The sequence below is a fragment of the Tenrec ecaudatus genome, chromosome 11 (assembly GCF_050624435.1).
Source record: "Tenrec ecaudatus isolate mTenEca1 chromosome 11, mTenEca1.hap1, whole genome shotgun sequence".
NCBI classification, from domain to species: Eukaryota; Metazoa; Chordata; class Mammalia; order Afrosoricida; family Tenrecidae; genus Tenrec; species Tenrec ecaudatus.
The window spans coordinates 145,833,985-145,849,152 of NC_134540.1; the positions used below are offsets into that span (position 1 = coordinate 145,833,985).

At 39.8% G+C, this 15,168-nt stretch overlaps 1 pseudogene; it reads right to left on the reverse strand.

The window, feature by feature from the left end:
- Positions 1-14,231: 14,231 nt before the first annotated feature.
- LOC142461969 (U7 small nuclear RNA) lies at positions 14,232-14,296 on the reverse strand (annotated as a pseudogene).
- Between the last annotated feature and the right edge of the window lie 872 nt (positions 14,297-15,168).

The window sequence follows — 15,168 nt, forward strand, 5'->3', positions numbered from 1 at the left end:
AGTTGGGCAATGGTGAGATCCAATATGGGTCTATGAAATGGGTGGGCACGGGATGCTGTAACAAAGCACAAACAGGTTAAATGTAGACATATCCCCTTGCACCCATAAAATGCTCATTAGGACTGCTCTGAGGAAGTATGAAAGACAAAGGTTACACAGAGCTATGGTGTAGGTTCCCCAATAGAAAGGCCAATTGCATAGCTGGTAAATACAAGTCTGTTCTCATTTGAATAGATACTCACCCTGGACTGGGCTTTGCATATACTGTGACAGATGAAGATACCAAAAACACCAGTAAGACATTGGAATAAAAGGTACTTTATTAATTTGGGTCACCAAGTTATATTTTTGAGACCCAAACACACATTATTGCTCACAGGATACAGCAATCCCCCCTCCAAAAAAAACCCTCCCCATTATATTAAATGACTATAGCATGATGCAAACCACACTCAGAGTAATGATTTGTAGACATTAGGAATGGTGAAATATTTGCTCTCCAAAACAAAAGCCAAATTCACTGTCATCAAGCAGATTTTGAGTCAAAGCAACAGCTTTATGCTGATCTTTCTAAAATATTTTTAAGTGTAATACATATACGCTCTGTTCTCATATATGTATAAACTTATGTATAGCTGCTTCTTACCCATCTTTAAGTGGTTTAGTCTTGTTTTGTGGTTGCTGTTCCTTATGAGATTTGTTGTACTACTTGATATATATTCAATTCTTCTCTTGTCAGTAGATTTCAGTGACTTCATTTACTTTGGCGATGCTGTGTTCACCATACCCACATTTGGTATCACCTTCTCATCCCCACAATGAACAAGTCCTCACAATGTGGACATGCTCCTCCTGCCCTGTCCTCTTCTGCCGCGATGTCAATCCATTTCAGTGAAGGTTTTCCTTTTTGCTCACCCCCTACATTTCCAAGCAGGATGTTATGCTCTGGGCAGTGTTTGCTCCTGATGATACCTCCGAAGTGGTGAGACAACGTCTCACCCTCCTCACTTCTCAGGTTCAAGTCAGATGGACTTTGAAAAAACATATTTGTTCATTCCTCTGGCAGCCTGTGATATAGTTGATATTCTCCTCCAACATCATAACCAATGTATTATTTTTTCTGGTCTTCATTATTCATTGTCTAGTTTATGTATGCATATGAAGATATTGAAAATGTTATGACTTTTGGCTGGCACACTTAAATCTTCAAAGTGACAAATTTGTAATTTAACATATTAAAGAGGGCTTGTTTGTTTGTTTGTTTAAATAGCAGATGTTCCCAATGTAACGTGTTGTTTGATTGCTTGAGTACTACTGTTTACATGAATATTGATTATGGATACCAGTAAAATGATATATTTGACAACTCAGTTTCCCCCCACCCCAGTTATCATGATGTGGTTTATTGGTCCAGTTGTGTGGATTTTTGCTTTATTTACCCTGAATTTCAATTTGTATTGAAGCCTGTAATTCTTTTTGAGTGTGTTTGCTTTGGGGGGTTTCTTAAAATCATTTTATTGGGAGCTCGTGCAATTCTTATCACAATCTATATATCCATCCATTTTGTCAAGCACATATGTTGCCATAAGCATTTTCAAACATTTTCTTTCTACTTGATCCCTTGGTATCAGCTTATAATTTATTCCCCTCCCTTTCCCATCTTCCCTCCCTCATGAACCCTTGATAATTTATAAATTATTATTATTTTTCATGTCTTACTAGTGCCTATGCATGGTGCTGTGAACCTCATGGTTTATAGTTCGAAATCACCAGCAGCTCCATGGGATAGAGACTGGGTTTTCTACTCCCATAAACAGTTAGCGTCTCAGATATCCACAAGGCATTTTTTTTGCTTTTTAAATCATTTTATTGGAGTCTCTTAGAGCCCTTATCACAATCCACGTATATATCCACTGCATCAAGCACACCTGTACATACGTTGCCATCATCATTTTCAAAATATTTTCTTTCCACTTGAGCCCCCGGCATCAGCTCCCCTTTTGTCCCCCTCCCTCTCCCACTCTTCCTCCCTCACGAATGTTTGGCCATCCATAGATTATTATTCTTTCTTATCTTACACTGACCATTATCCCCCTTCACTCACTTTTCTATTGCTCATCCCCCAGGTGGTGAGGAGGTTATCTGTCAACCATTGTGATAGGTTCACCCTTTCTCCCTCCCCTTACCCTTACCCTCCTGGTAGCATTACTCTCATTATTGGTCGGGGGTTTTATCTGTCCTGGATTCTCTGTGTTGCAAGTTCTTCTTAGTGTACATGCGCTGGTCTGGACAGATTTTTAAGGTAGGATTGGCGTCATTATAGTGGGGGAAGAGCATTGAAGAGCTAGAGGAAAGTTGTGGGTTTCATTGGTGCTATACTGCACCCTAACTTGCTTGTTTCTTCCTTGTGACTCATTTGTGAGGATATGTCCAATTTGCTACAGTTGGACTTTGGGTCTCCACTCCACCATCCGCCTCATTCACATCAATATGATTTTTTTTGTTCTGGGATTTTGATGCCTGAAACTGGAGGCTATAATCCTTGATCTTCATCAGTAAGCGCTTCATGTCCTCTTTGCTGTCAGCAAGCAAAGTTATATTATGTGCATAGTACACATTGTTAGTAAGCCTTCCTCCAATCCAAATGCAAAGTTCTTCATATAACAAGCTTTTGAGATGATTTGCTCAGCATTCAGGTTGAATAAATATGGTGATAAAATACAGCCCCAACACACATATTTCCTGATTTGAAATCATTCAGTATATACTTGTTCTATTTAAATGACAGTATCTTGGTTTATATATAGCTTTCCCGGGAGCACAAGTGCTTTGGAATTCCACTGCTCACCCATTTCATCCACACTTTGGTATGTTCCACAAAGTTGTTCAGTTTTGCTCAGTCAATAAAACACAAGTAAACAGATTTCTGACAAGCTTTCAGTTGTAATCTAGAAGCCATCAGAAATGATATTCTAAGTCCCTTGATCCCTTCTGAATGTCCCTTGAATTTCTGGCAGCTCCCTATCTGTAATTTTAATCATTTCTTTGAGAGCTCTTATAGATATTATAACATTCCATAGTTCAATCACATCAAGCAGTATTGTACAATTGCTACCATAATCAGTTTCAAAACATTTTCTTCCCTCTTGAACTCCTCGATAACAGCTCCCCTTTATCTCCTCCCTCTCTACTCTACTCCTCAGGAATACTTATTTGTTTATTTTCCTCTATAATCACTTTTTCCCCATATCAAATATATCCATTCACATACAATTCTGTTGTGCAATCCAATCGAGTGGGGTTACACAGTCATCGGTGCCATTAACTCCCTAACCCCACCCCCTCTCCCTGTAGCCTCAGAGAACTCCCGTTACTGTTTTTGAAGAGTTATCTCTCTTGGCTTCACAGACCAAAAGATCTTACATATACAGATGAACATACCCAGATCTAACATGTTTGATGAAATAAAACAATAAAAACCTTAATCGTAAGGGGAGGAAATAGTAAAGAACTAGAGGATAGTTCATCAGTGCTATACTGCATTCTGGATTGATCACCCCTTCCATGTGGCCTTTCTGAGAGGGACTGTTCCATTATCTTACAGGTGAGTTTGGGGTTTCCACCACATCCATGCCCCTTCACATCTGTCTGGTTGCTTGTTTTTGAACTTCTGTTACCTCTTTCTGTGAACACTTCCTGATCACAGAGGCTGGTTTGCTTCTTCCATGTGCACTTTGTTGCTTCCTTGCTAAGATGGCCACTTGCTAAGTACAAGTCTATTAGACCCAGATAACATACCTTTCAGTAGCCAGGTCCCATGAGCTTTCTTCACCACATTTACTTATGCATCCATTTTACTTTCAGTGATAGTGTCGGGAAAGTGAGCATCATACAATGTAGGCCACATTATTAGTACAAACCATTTTTGTCTTGAGATAAGATTTAAGTTGAAGCCCCAAATCTGTCAGTCCTTGTTTCAGTTGGATACAAATACACATATAAGCAAGTACACATATATTTGCATATATACTTTTTTTTCTTCTTACTTCTTTTTCTTTTTTGCGTCCTGCCCCACTACATTGTTAACCCATTGTTCTCCTCTCAGTATTTCTTCTTAGATGTATTTTTGAATGACCTGTAGCAAAATTTTATTTCACATGATATTAACGATGGCTTGTTGGTTTTTTTTATGTATGGAATGGAATTTTTAATTAAGGTAGTATTAAGATTTTAAAGCAATTTGGTTTATTGGTGAGGCAGTGATTTTTATCTGTGCTTATTATAGAAAATTTTAAAATAAATATATAAAGAGAGAATTAAAATCATACCCTCTCGCCCAGAGGCAAATACTGCAAACACTGTGCTATGTTTAGTCTCAAGGAACAATAATAAGCTCAGCTCCTCAGCTGACAGTTGATACCTAAGAAATCCAGATATGTGATTATTATGTGGTCCTCCTCTCCAACGGTACTCTTTGAATACACCTACATACATTGGCTTTGTTCTTTTGTTTGCTTTTTAAAAATAATTTCTGCCCTCTGATGGGCCATCGTTCTTTGGGATGGGATAGATATGAACCTTTTACAGCTGGTTGTTCTGGTAGCTTTCTTCCAAATTTCTTAACATAAACTGTGTGAGCACCTTCAGCATTGAGTTGGTGAGTTGAGATATTTGAATTGGTATTCTAAGTTTCTAGAAACTTGTTTTCCCTCACTGCCTTCAATAAACAGTTCTATATCATATATTTCACTACCATTGAGTCAATACCAATTAATAGTGACCCTATAGTACAGAGTAGGCCTACCTCCTTTGATGTCCTAGTCTGTAGCTTCATGCGAATAAAAAGTCCTATGTTTCCCCTGAATAGCAGTTGGTAGATTCGAACTGCTGACTACATAGATCTCAGCCCAATGTATAACCACTAGGCTACCAGGGCTCCTGGATATCATTTATAGAATTTAAAATATGTCATATAAAATATCTTCTATTTCTTATTAAACCAAAGCCAGAAAAAACAGCAGTGCTTTCCTAAATAACCTTGTTATTTCAAACAAGAACCCTAACTTTAAACAAGATCTTGCTCTCTCTCTCTCTCTCTCTCTCTCTCTCTCTCTCTCTCTCTCTCTCTCTTTTTCTGAATTGCTGGAAATAAATGATATATAAAGAAGTTGTTAAATTGCATTGGTCAGGTTGAAGAGAAGGTTGACCAAGACAAATCTAAGCAAAGTTGTATTTTCTTGAAAAAAATGCTAATTTCACAACTTTCTGACACAAATTTTCTACTAAATTTTTTTCATTTGTTCTACCATCTTTTAGCAACCATCAAGGTATGTATGAAAGTAGAACAAATTGAGGGCTGCATTTTCTGGAAACCTTTGCTCTTATCAAAAAAGCTGTGTCATTTTAAAAGGCCATTTCACAGTGAATCTATATTATATAATTCATGTATCAGCATATTTCTTATTGTGGCAAAAACAAGAGTCAAACTAATACTTCAGAAAGGCCAACCCATGGCCCCAATTATCATAAATAACTTAACTGAGCCTTAGAGAGCAGGTAGATTTCAGCCAAGGTCCTGGCAGTGCAGCCTGTCATTCAGGTCACCGCCTAATGGTGTCTCCCATTGGGCGTAGCCTTCTCATAAGGAGGATCCTGGGAACATCCTTTCTGATAATGTGTCCAAAGTGAGTAAATAGAAGGGACCTCCCCTCCAGGCCCCCAAGAATGTAGGAAATGTAAGACTTAAAGCTGCGGCTTTAAAGCAAGGAGCATCTGAGAAGAAATATGACTTAAAAGACTGTGCTGCAGGCATTTGTGTTTCCCTTATTACGTGAATTTTGTGGTCCTAAGTACAACCAGGACACACTGGCCAAGAAGCATGGTAAATACAGAGCTTAGTTGTGTTTATTCACTAATTTATGAAAAATAATTTCACATTTTTTATCATATAGAATATTTTACTTCCAGGTCTGGATGGCATCTCTCTCTCCCAGCCCCACATCTCCTCATCACCTTCCTACAGAATCAAAGCATCTTTGACAATGTACAATATCAGACCGGAAAAGAGTCCCAGTAAGCAAGGTAAGCATGAATCTAGATGTGTCTGTCTACTGATTAATCTGTAGTAAGTAGTTCCACAAATAAGCACGAGCTTACTTATACTTACTTACTAGATTGTCAACTATAGATATGTAAGGAAGGTAAGTCTGTGCTTACCTTGTTTATTGGGTAGTGGTTAGTGAGATATTAAGAGTTGAGGACGGAACCTAGCTGTGGCTTGGATGGAATGCTCACAGATCAGAGACATTTTTGTTGTTTTTAGGGAGTAGGGTCTCTGTGGACTTCCACAGCAGTTCTAAAGAAGGTCAGCTAAAGTAATTGCCAGGAAAGTTGTGTCAATTGCTTGATAACATGTTGACATTTCTTAGGAAGGAAACTTCATTGAAGAGACTTCAGACTTCTTATCATTTGAAAGGTGGAAGTATTGAGACTGTTTGGAATTCAAAGTCCATGTTTTCGTTTTGTTTTATTGTCTCTCTATAGCCAGGGTTCTAATTGAATTGGGCACAAATTCAGTGGTGATGCTGAATTTAGTAGCAGTGGTAATAGCAACGTTTTAGTCCATGTTGGCTAGAGAAACAAATCCAGAGACAATCCTGTGTGTGTAAGAGAGTGCTTTATAACAAATAGCAATCACCTATTAAGAAAACATCCCATTCAGTTAAGCTTAAGTCCATAAGTCCAATATTAGCTCATATGTCTGATATTAGTCTATAAATTCTTCTTGAGAGTCACACAGCCACTCACAATGATGTTGAATGCAGGATGATCACAGGTCAGGGATAAAAAGTCCTGTGGATTCCGTGGTGCTTCAAGCATCTCAGCACTGGTGTGAATCTCCACCAGACTCCTCCACAGGAAGGTGAAGCGGAGAGAGAGACTAATGAAATTGAAATGCTCTCTCAGGATATCTTTATTCTCTTCCCATGTGTTTATTTCTTCTATAATTATATCCAAGATGAAAAGCCACCAGCCTTATTTTGTAGGCCTCTTGATTAAGCTAAGATGAAATTCAGTAAGGTACATGTTTGAATTCTATTATACATTTGAACTGAATAGCTTCAATTGGTCTCTTAGAGACCTTTCAATACAATTAACTGCTTTGGAGTCCTTGCCATGAGGCAGCAGAGTCTAAGACTTAAACCTGATTACAGAAGATGTGCCCCAGATGTGAGTGTGTGTGTGTGTGTGTGTGTGTGTGTGTGTGCCTAAAAAGCTGGAGGTATTTTGCTCTTGGATATTTGGGAAATTTGATTTGATTGCCTCAATTCAGTATGGAATTTGTGGTTAAATTCTCTCCAGAAAACCACTGCTCTTTTAAAGATCAATTTTAACATTCAACTTGAGTACTCAATTAGGGAAGAAAATAATAAACAATACTTGTTACCTCATCTATAGATTTTCAACCAAGCATGATGAATCAGTTTTAAAGATTGTACAGTTAAACTTCAGTGGATGATTAAATGTTTCTCTTCGAACAATTATATTACTCCAATGACTCACTCTTTTAAAGTCCAATATTAAAATAACTTCCATAGCTAGATGAAGCAGAATACAATTCAGCACCCTGGAACTATGTAGGGGTGTGTGTGTGTGTGTGTGTGTGTGTATTAGAAAGAATATGTGAAAGGGTGTGTATTTGTGTGTACATATATATATTTATACGTATATAAATATATATATATTTAAGAAAGAATATGTGAAAGTAAGAGGAATACTGCTATTTGTATTTGGTAGACAAAGTGTGATAAATTCTCTAACAATGGTTTTCTTGTGACATCTGAAGGAGTTTTCAAAAAAGTATGTCATGTTTAGAGTTCCAAAGAAGCTATACTTGGATAACCCTTGAATTTCAGGTAAATATATATATTTTTTAAATTGGACAAGATGTCAACTTCCAAGAATAGATTTCACGTGGTTGCATTCCTGGCTTCAATCTCATTAGCAAACTGAATATAGAGAGTACCTTTCATAATGGAGTAGAATTTAGCTGCGTACCTACATGGCTTGCATGTATGTTAAATATTCTACTTAAATTTCAATTGAGGAAAAAAATACACAATTTTAAAAAGAATTGATGTTACCCGTGAATTCTAAGTGCAAATACAGGCTATCTTCGTTGGCAGCAAGGCACTAACAAGGCAACAGAACAGCTTAAGAGTGATAAAGCTTCTTAGGGATTTTTCAGAGATTGTTATTTAGCAAGAAGCCCTTGTTACAACAGCTGCAGCAAAGTCTCCCCCAAGATAGGGCTGGGGTTCTAATATTCTCTGTCGAGTACTAAGACCGAAGGCATCACAGTGGCAAAATGTTCCAAAGATGGGAGGGTGAGCCGCCTGTATAGCAGTCATAGCGTCACGTGTCACTTCTTATGCAGCACTATTCAAACAACCATGACTGGTCTCTCCGGAAATTACGATGCTGGGCTTGATGTTCTCCTCATTAGATTTGTCATGGGGGCTCCTCATAGTGTGAAACCAGGGGCGAGTGATGGTTGCCCTGCAGCATCATGGAGTGCAATCCCTCGCTAACAGTTTCCTTATAACTACAGCGTGAGAACCCTGATTACCGGCGTGGTACTTCAAGGACCTCAACTGGCAAACAATTTCTCTTCTCTTATCCCAAGTGGTTTTAGAAGTAAATAATAAAAAAAATTAATGTGGTTTTTGGAGCCGTTTTGTTATTTAAAACATACACAAAAGTTAATGTGGCCTTAAAGCTCATGGAAATATTTAAATGCTCTTTTGAGAAGCAAACACAAGAAAGTCTTTAAGAGCAAAACTAAGATTTATTTTAACCTTTAGCTAGAAGCTATTTCCCCAAAGTAATCTGTTTGGAAATGGAAAAGAAAATAATAGTGATACTCTTGGGTTTCAGCCTTTTGCTTTTTCGATTCCTCTCTGATATAATGGTTACCACTACTGTGTAACAAATTATCCCAGAACTTAGAGGCTTAACACAACCAACTGTTCTTATCTTACTGGTTCTTTGGCCTGTGTGGCCGATCACTGCAGGTTAGCCGGGTGACTCTGGCTCAGAGTCTCTCGTGATGTTTCACTCAGAGTCAGGGCTGCAGGAAGGTCGGGGCGGGTCTGCATCTCTGTAACAACTCTCTTCTGAGCTTACTCACACGGTTCCTGGCCGACATCAGTTCTTCACCATATTGGCCCTCTTTTTAGGCTGCCTGAGTCATTATTCCAGGTGGCCGCAGTTGATCTGAGAGGAGAGAGTGGAACCCCCAAGATGGAAACCACAATCTTTTGGAAACCTCAACTGGAAGCGACATGTCATTATACTTACTCTATTCAATTTATTAAAAATGAATCAATAAATTCAGCTTACACTGAAGAGGAGTCCCTGAAGGTTGTAAATGGTAAATACACTCAGGTCCTAACCGCAACGTGAGAGGTTTGAGTCCTCCCAGAGGCGCCCCTGAAGAAAAGCCGCGCGGTCTACTTCTGAACAGAACACCAGCCATCCACGCCCTGTGGAGCACAGTCCCCGTGGGGCAGACTTGAGGTCACCAAAGGGACAGTCAGCTGGATGCCAACTGGCATGGATTTGCCAAGTTAGAGTGCCCAGAGAGGGGACTCATCATGCACCCTCTTCAGAGCTGCCTCCAGGGCACCGCACAAGTGGAAACATGGAGTTAAAGGATGATGTAAGTTTTCCAAGAACTTTTCGAAGCCCCATCATCTGTTCCTCTACTTGTTCTTTTCACACTCAGGGCTTTTAGTTGCGGAAAGAGCAGATTCTTATTCTAATGACTGGCGCAGCGGCAATGCCATCTTCTTGAAAATAGCACACGTCTGGTATGATGGTGTGCTCAGAGCATGTAGCAGAACATTTAAATCGCCTTGAGGAAAGCTGTCATTTGGGCCTGCATACAAAAGATCCAAATTGTATCTATTATTTTACAGATATATACAGGGACTGTTTCAAGAAAGGTGTATAGCAGTATTTACAAAACTCTAAACCAGGCATGTTGTACCTTAGACGTAGAAGGACATTTACATTAATTTATTTTGACTACCTTCTAATTTATTTTGACTACCTTCTAGTGAGATTCTCATTTAGATTCTGTTTGAAAGCTGTTTGGAAATCAGTTCCCTTGAGCATAAGATTTAGTTGGCATGCTGATGGAAATCTTTCAATGCAGTAGGAAAATTCAGTAATCACCTTTAAAACTTAGGGGTACATTAGAAAGATCAGTTTTTCTGGCAAGAATTCTATAAAAAAAAACAGATATGTGAAACTTCATATCTACGGTGAAGGCAAGTTGTGTAGTATTACTAGAGAAAGGTTTGCTCATACATAAAAGTAAAAGCTTAGACCAGTGATTGTTTTTCAGTTTGTGAGATGGTCTAATTTTACAGTGAAATGCAATAAAATATTGACAAGTTAGACAAATAAAAACATTTTTAAAACACAAATATCTTTTACATATGCTGTATGTTAAGGAAAAACAAGTTATAGGCTACTTCTTGCAGGTTTAAGCATTTTGGAGATAAATGTTCATATGACCGTCTTCTCCTGTGGATCTGTCTCTTGAGTATCCTACCCTTTTTAAAAATGAGTATACAAATCCTATAGGAGTAAGACACACTCTACACCTAAACGGTCTCATATTAACTGGTAATAACGTAGACTGTCCTATTTTATTTTCTTCTTTATTTTAACAGTTTGATTGACCTATAATTCATATATCATACAACTCAATAGTTCAATCATATTAAGAAGAGTTTTACAATTACCAAACTCAATTTAGAACATTTCCTTATTTCTGTTACTCATTGTTGTTAGCTCTCTATTTCCCCCAACCTCTGTGCCATAACCCCCAAAGCCATTAATCCCGTTCCTGTCTCTGTAGATCTCCTATCCTGGATTTCATATATAGAAGAACACATGAAACAATAGCAACAGCAACAATAAGAACAAAGGAAATCCTCAATGGAAAGGAAATCAGAAAATACTTAAAAATAACAAATTTTCCCACATACCAGCTATGTAGACAACTGCTCCTCCCCCCAGAAGAATTTGCTTGAGAGGACGGCACTGAAGCTGCAGCTAGGGGAGAGGGCCATGTCGGATCAGAGCAAATGGGAGCAAATGAAGTGGGAGGAAGAGAGAGTGGAGCACATCGTGGCCCATCAGGCCTGGAGGAAGATATCCCTGCTCTGAACAGCCAATGGACAGAGTGGACAGCATGGCTGATCCCACTATGAGACACGCCATTCCTTGATAGCCCAGGTCCTTAAAGAGGACAACATGGGAGACTCAGTGTCAGGACTGGCCCAGACTGATCCTGTGACACCAAGGCAAACCACTAAAAGCAGGCAGGAGAGCAACCATGGAAACAGAACAGGGAGTCCCTGAGGAAGTGCAAAGGACAGACTCTGGGGCCAGAGAATGGTACCCATAGGACCTGACTGAAGGACACGCCTAGAGATCAAAAATCAGACCTTGATCTATTTACAGGTTTTTATTTCTTTTTAAATTTTTTTCTTTTAATTAATTTGTTCTTCTATGGGTAACTGGTTTTCTTTTTTGTTGTCATCCTTGTGTCCTCATTCTTCGTCTATCTTGCTATGGCTTGATTTTTGGTGTATATTATTATCTCTACAGATCTATGTAGATAAGATAGACTGGATTAATAGTCTGGAGGAGAAAACAATGGAACCAGTGGTTCCGGGGGGACACGGGAGAGGGGGAGACGGGGGTAAGGAGGTTGTGCTGACCAACCGGGGGACAGGGGAGCAACATGTGATCTAAAATCAGTGACAAGGAAGATGTGAGAGGCCAGGTAGGGATTCAGCAAGGGCAATGTATCTGAGAGAAATTACTGAAACCCAAATGAAGGCTGAGCATGAAAGTGGGACAGGAGGAAAGTAAAGGAAATAGAGGAAAGAGCTAGGTGACAAAGGGTATTTATAGAGGTCTAAATACTGGAATGGACATATGTAAATATATTTACATAAGAGTGTGGGAAAACAGAGCTACGTGCATATATTTATAGGTTTAGTATGAAGGCCACATATGGACATTGGGCCTCCAGTCAAGCACTTACTCAATTCAAGAACACGTTGTTCTTTTAAATTGGCATTCCATGATACACACCTTCCCAACACGGTTGCTGAAGAAAATTGTGTGCATAAGCAAATGTGAAGAAAGCTGATGGTGCCCGGCTATCAAAAGATATAGCACCTGGGGCCTTAAAGGCTTGAAGATAAACAAGAGACCATCTAGCTAAGAAGCATCAAAGCCCACATGGAAGAAGCACACCAGCCTGTCTGACCATGAGGTGTAGAAGGGACCAGTTATCAGACAACAAAGAACTAAAAATCATATCAGTGGGTGCCCGCCTTCCTAATACGATCACTGAAGACAAACATGTGCATAAGCAAATGTGGTGAAGAAAGCTAATGGTGCCTGGCTACCAAAAGATACAGCATCTGGGGTCTTAAAGGCTTGAAGATAAACAAGCGTCCATCATGTTCAGAAGCATCAAAACCCACATGGAAGAAGCATACCAGCCTGTCTGACCACTAAGCATAGAAGAAGTCAGGTATCAAGCATCAAAGAACAAAAAATATCATATCGTTGTAAATGTGTGTGAGTGCAGAGTGGAGACTCAAAGCCCATCAGTAGGCAACTGGACATCCCCTTACTAAAGGGTTGTGGGGAGGAGATGAGCCAGTCAGGGTGCAGAGTAGCAACAATGAAACATAACTTTCCTCTAGTTCTTAAATACTGCACCCTTCAGGACCAGTGGTGAGAGTGGTGATGCCTGGAGTTTGGAGGGAATGTGAAGTATAGAAGGGGAACTGATTACAAGAATCTACATATAGCCTCCTCCCTGGAGGATGGACAGCAGAGAAGAGTGTGTGTGTGTGGGGGGGAGGTTTACATCAAGCAGTGTAACCTATGATAAAATAATAATAATTTATGAATTATGAAGGGGAGGGAGGGGAAAATGAGCAGGTGATATTAAGGGCTCAAGTAGAAGGCAAATGTTTTGAGGATGATGATGGCAATAAATGTACATATGTTCTTGACACAATGGTTGTATTATGGATAGGGATAAGGATTGTACGAGCCCCCAATAAAATAATTTTTTAAAAATCCTCACCAAACTGAAAAAAAAAAACAAGAACAAATTTTAAATGAATGAAAGGGAGATCAAAAATAAGGTATCACACTTAATCTCACTGCATCTGAAACAATCCACGTTCCAGCAGCCTGCATGAAACTAAAGTTATTCACATCCCTGGTCAACGGTCGGAGGGGATTCACTGTCTTAATCAATGTGTATTTCCCCTTTTCTCTCTTTTTCAACTGAAGCAACTTCAAAATGGGTCAAAAGGGAGATCAAATGATAAGATATTCCTTTGGAACCTAGCTACGTCTACCATAATCAACTATCCAATGCTTTCTGCTGAAGAACAAAGATATTCACATCCCTGGATTATGGTCAGAGGGGCTTCTATGGAGGCTCGGTCCATGTGTGCACCCTGGAAACGAATTTTGGGCTTCCACTGTCCACAGCTTTCTTCAAACAAGGGGTTCACAATTTAAGTTCAGATACTATTCCAGCCTTTAGATTGGATTCTTTTTGTGCCGACTCACAGGCACATTGATTATCTTCTGGGAACAACATGGTCTTTCCCTCCCCAAAGTGACCGTGGGCCACAGGGGACAGTCAAGCCCTCAGGTGGGAGTGATGCTGTCCCTGGAGCAGACCCGTGGGGGCGGCAATGTCCTGGGTGGCAGGAACAGGGCCTTCTGCTGGCAATCTCAGGGTCCTGGGCTTTGTAGGACTTGACCAAGCAGGCAAACATCAGGACAACTTCCCGTCACAGCTGAAGCCATAGGCTTCGATGACCTCCTGCTCTATCTGCGTGGCCACGGGCAGAACAAGTTGCAGCGTCGTGCCCATGTCATTGCACGCGTTGTCCCGTGCTTCATCCGTGCGCACAGCGTTATCTGGGGCCGAGAGTGCCTGGATGACTTCGGCCAGGAGCACCTTGGCCTGTTCGGCACTCAATGGCGCCAGCAGGGCCGAAACGGGCGCGATATAGGGGTAGAGAAAGGCCACATGCAGCGAATTCATCTCTGGAGAGTGGTTCATGTTTTACTGGTGTGTGTGGGGGGTGGGGGACGGGGGGAGGCTAGGGGGGTTCCAGAGGGGAAAAAACAGAAAACCTGCTAGACACGTTCTAAAAGTGCTGTAACACTACTAGACTGGGATTTATAATTTGCAATCCTTGGATCACGGAGGCTAGGATGACTTGTCCCTGTGGATTTGACACCTCACTTTATGGCTGCTTGTTTGATAACAAGCCTTTAAGACCCCAGATACGATTCTTTCTTAAAACTGGGAACCATATAGTTTCATTGCAACCTGTCCTCATGTACCCCCGTCCCTCTCCAGCACATGGGCTTGGTTAAGTGATAGAGTGAAGTTTCCAATTTGATGATGTGAGAGTGGGGTAAAAGTAAGAAGCATCATTTAATTTCAGCGATCTCAGAGCCTGTGACTACAGCCACCAACTTGTTTAGGACTGTCTGTCCCATATGCTGCCTTTCATTTTACTGAGTGATTAAAGAAATATAACTTAACCTCATAGAAACATGATTATACACACACACCAATTTATGTTTAGTGTAAATTTTAAGGAAAGTCTGAAATGAATGGAATGGTGAAAGAAATGTGGTTCTATATTTGAGTCAAGGTATCAAAATAGTCAAAAGTGAAATTACATACATAATTTATATAATACATAGTATATATATTCTGTACAATGATTTTACAAATGTTGCTAATAAAACTGCACAACAGAAGATTGTTTCACCTTGAAAACATGTAGCATGATTTCTGAAGGATAGGTTCCTGTTTAAAAACAATAATAATGTGTGATCCGGCTGGTGAGTCAAGGCATTCCATTTGTAGGACAAAGAATTATATTCACCAGGTAAACTTAACCACTAGAGTGATGAACACATTTCCTTCTTAGAACTATCTTATGCATATCAACAGGCTCTTAAGTGCCTAGGTCTTTTTAGATAACATAAATCTATTATTTCCAATGACTTTATGCAAAGCACCTG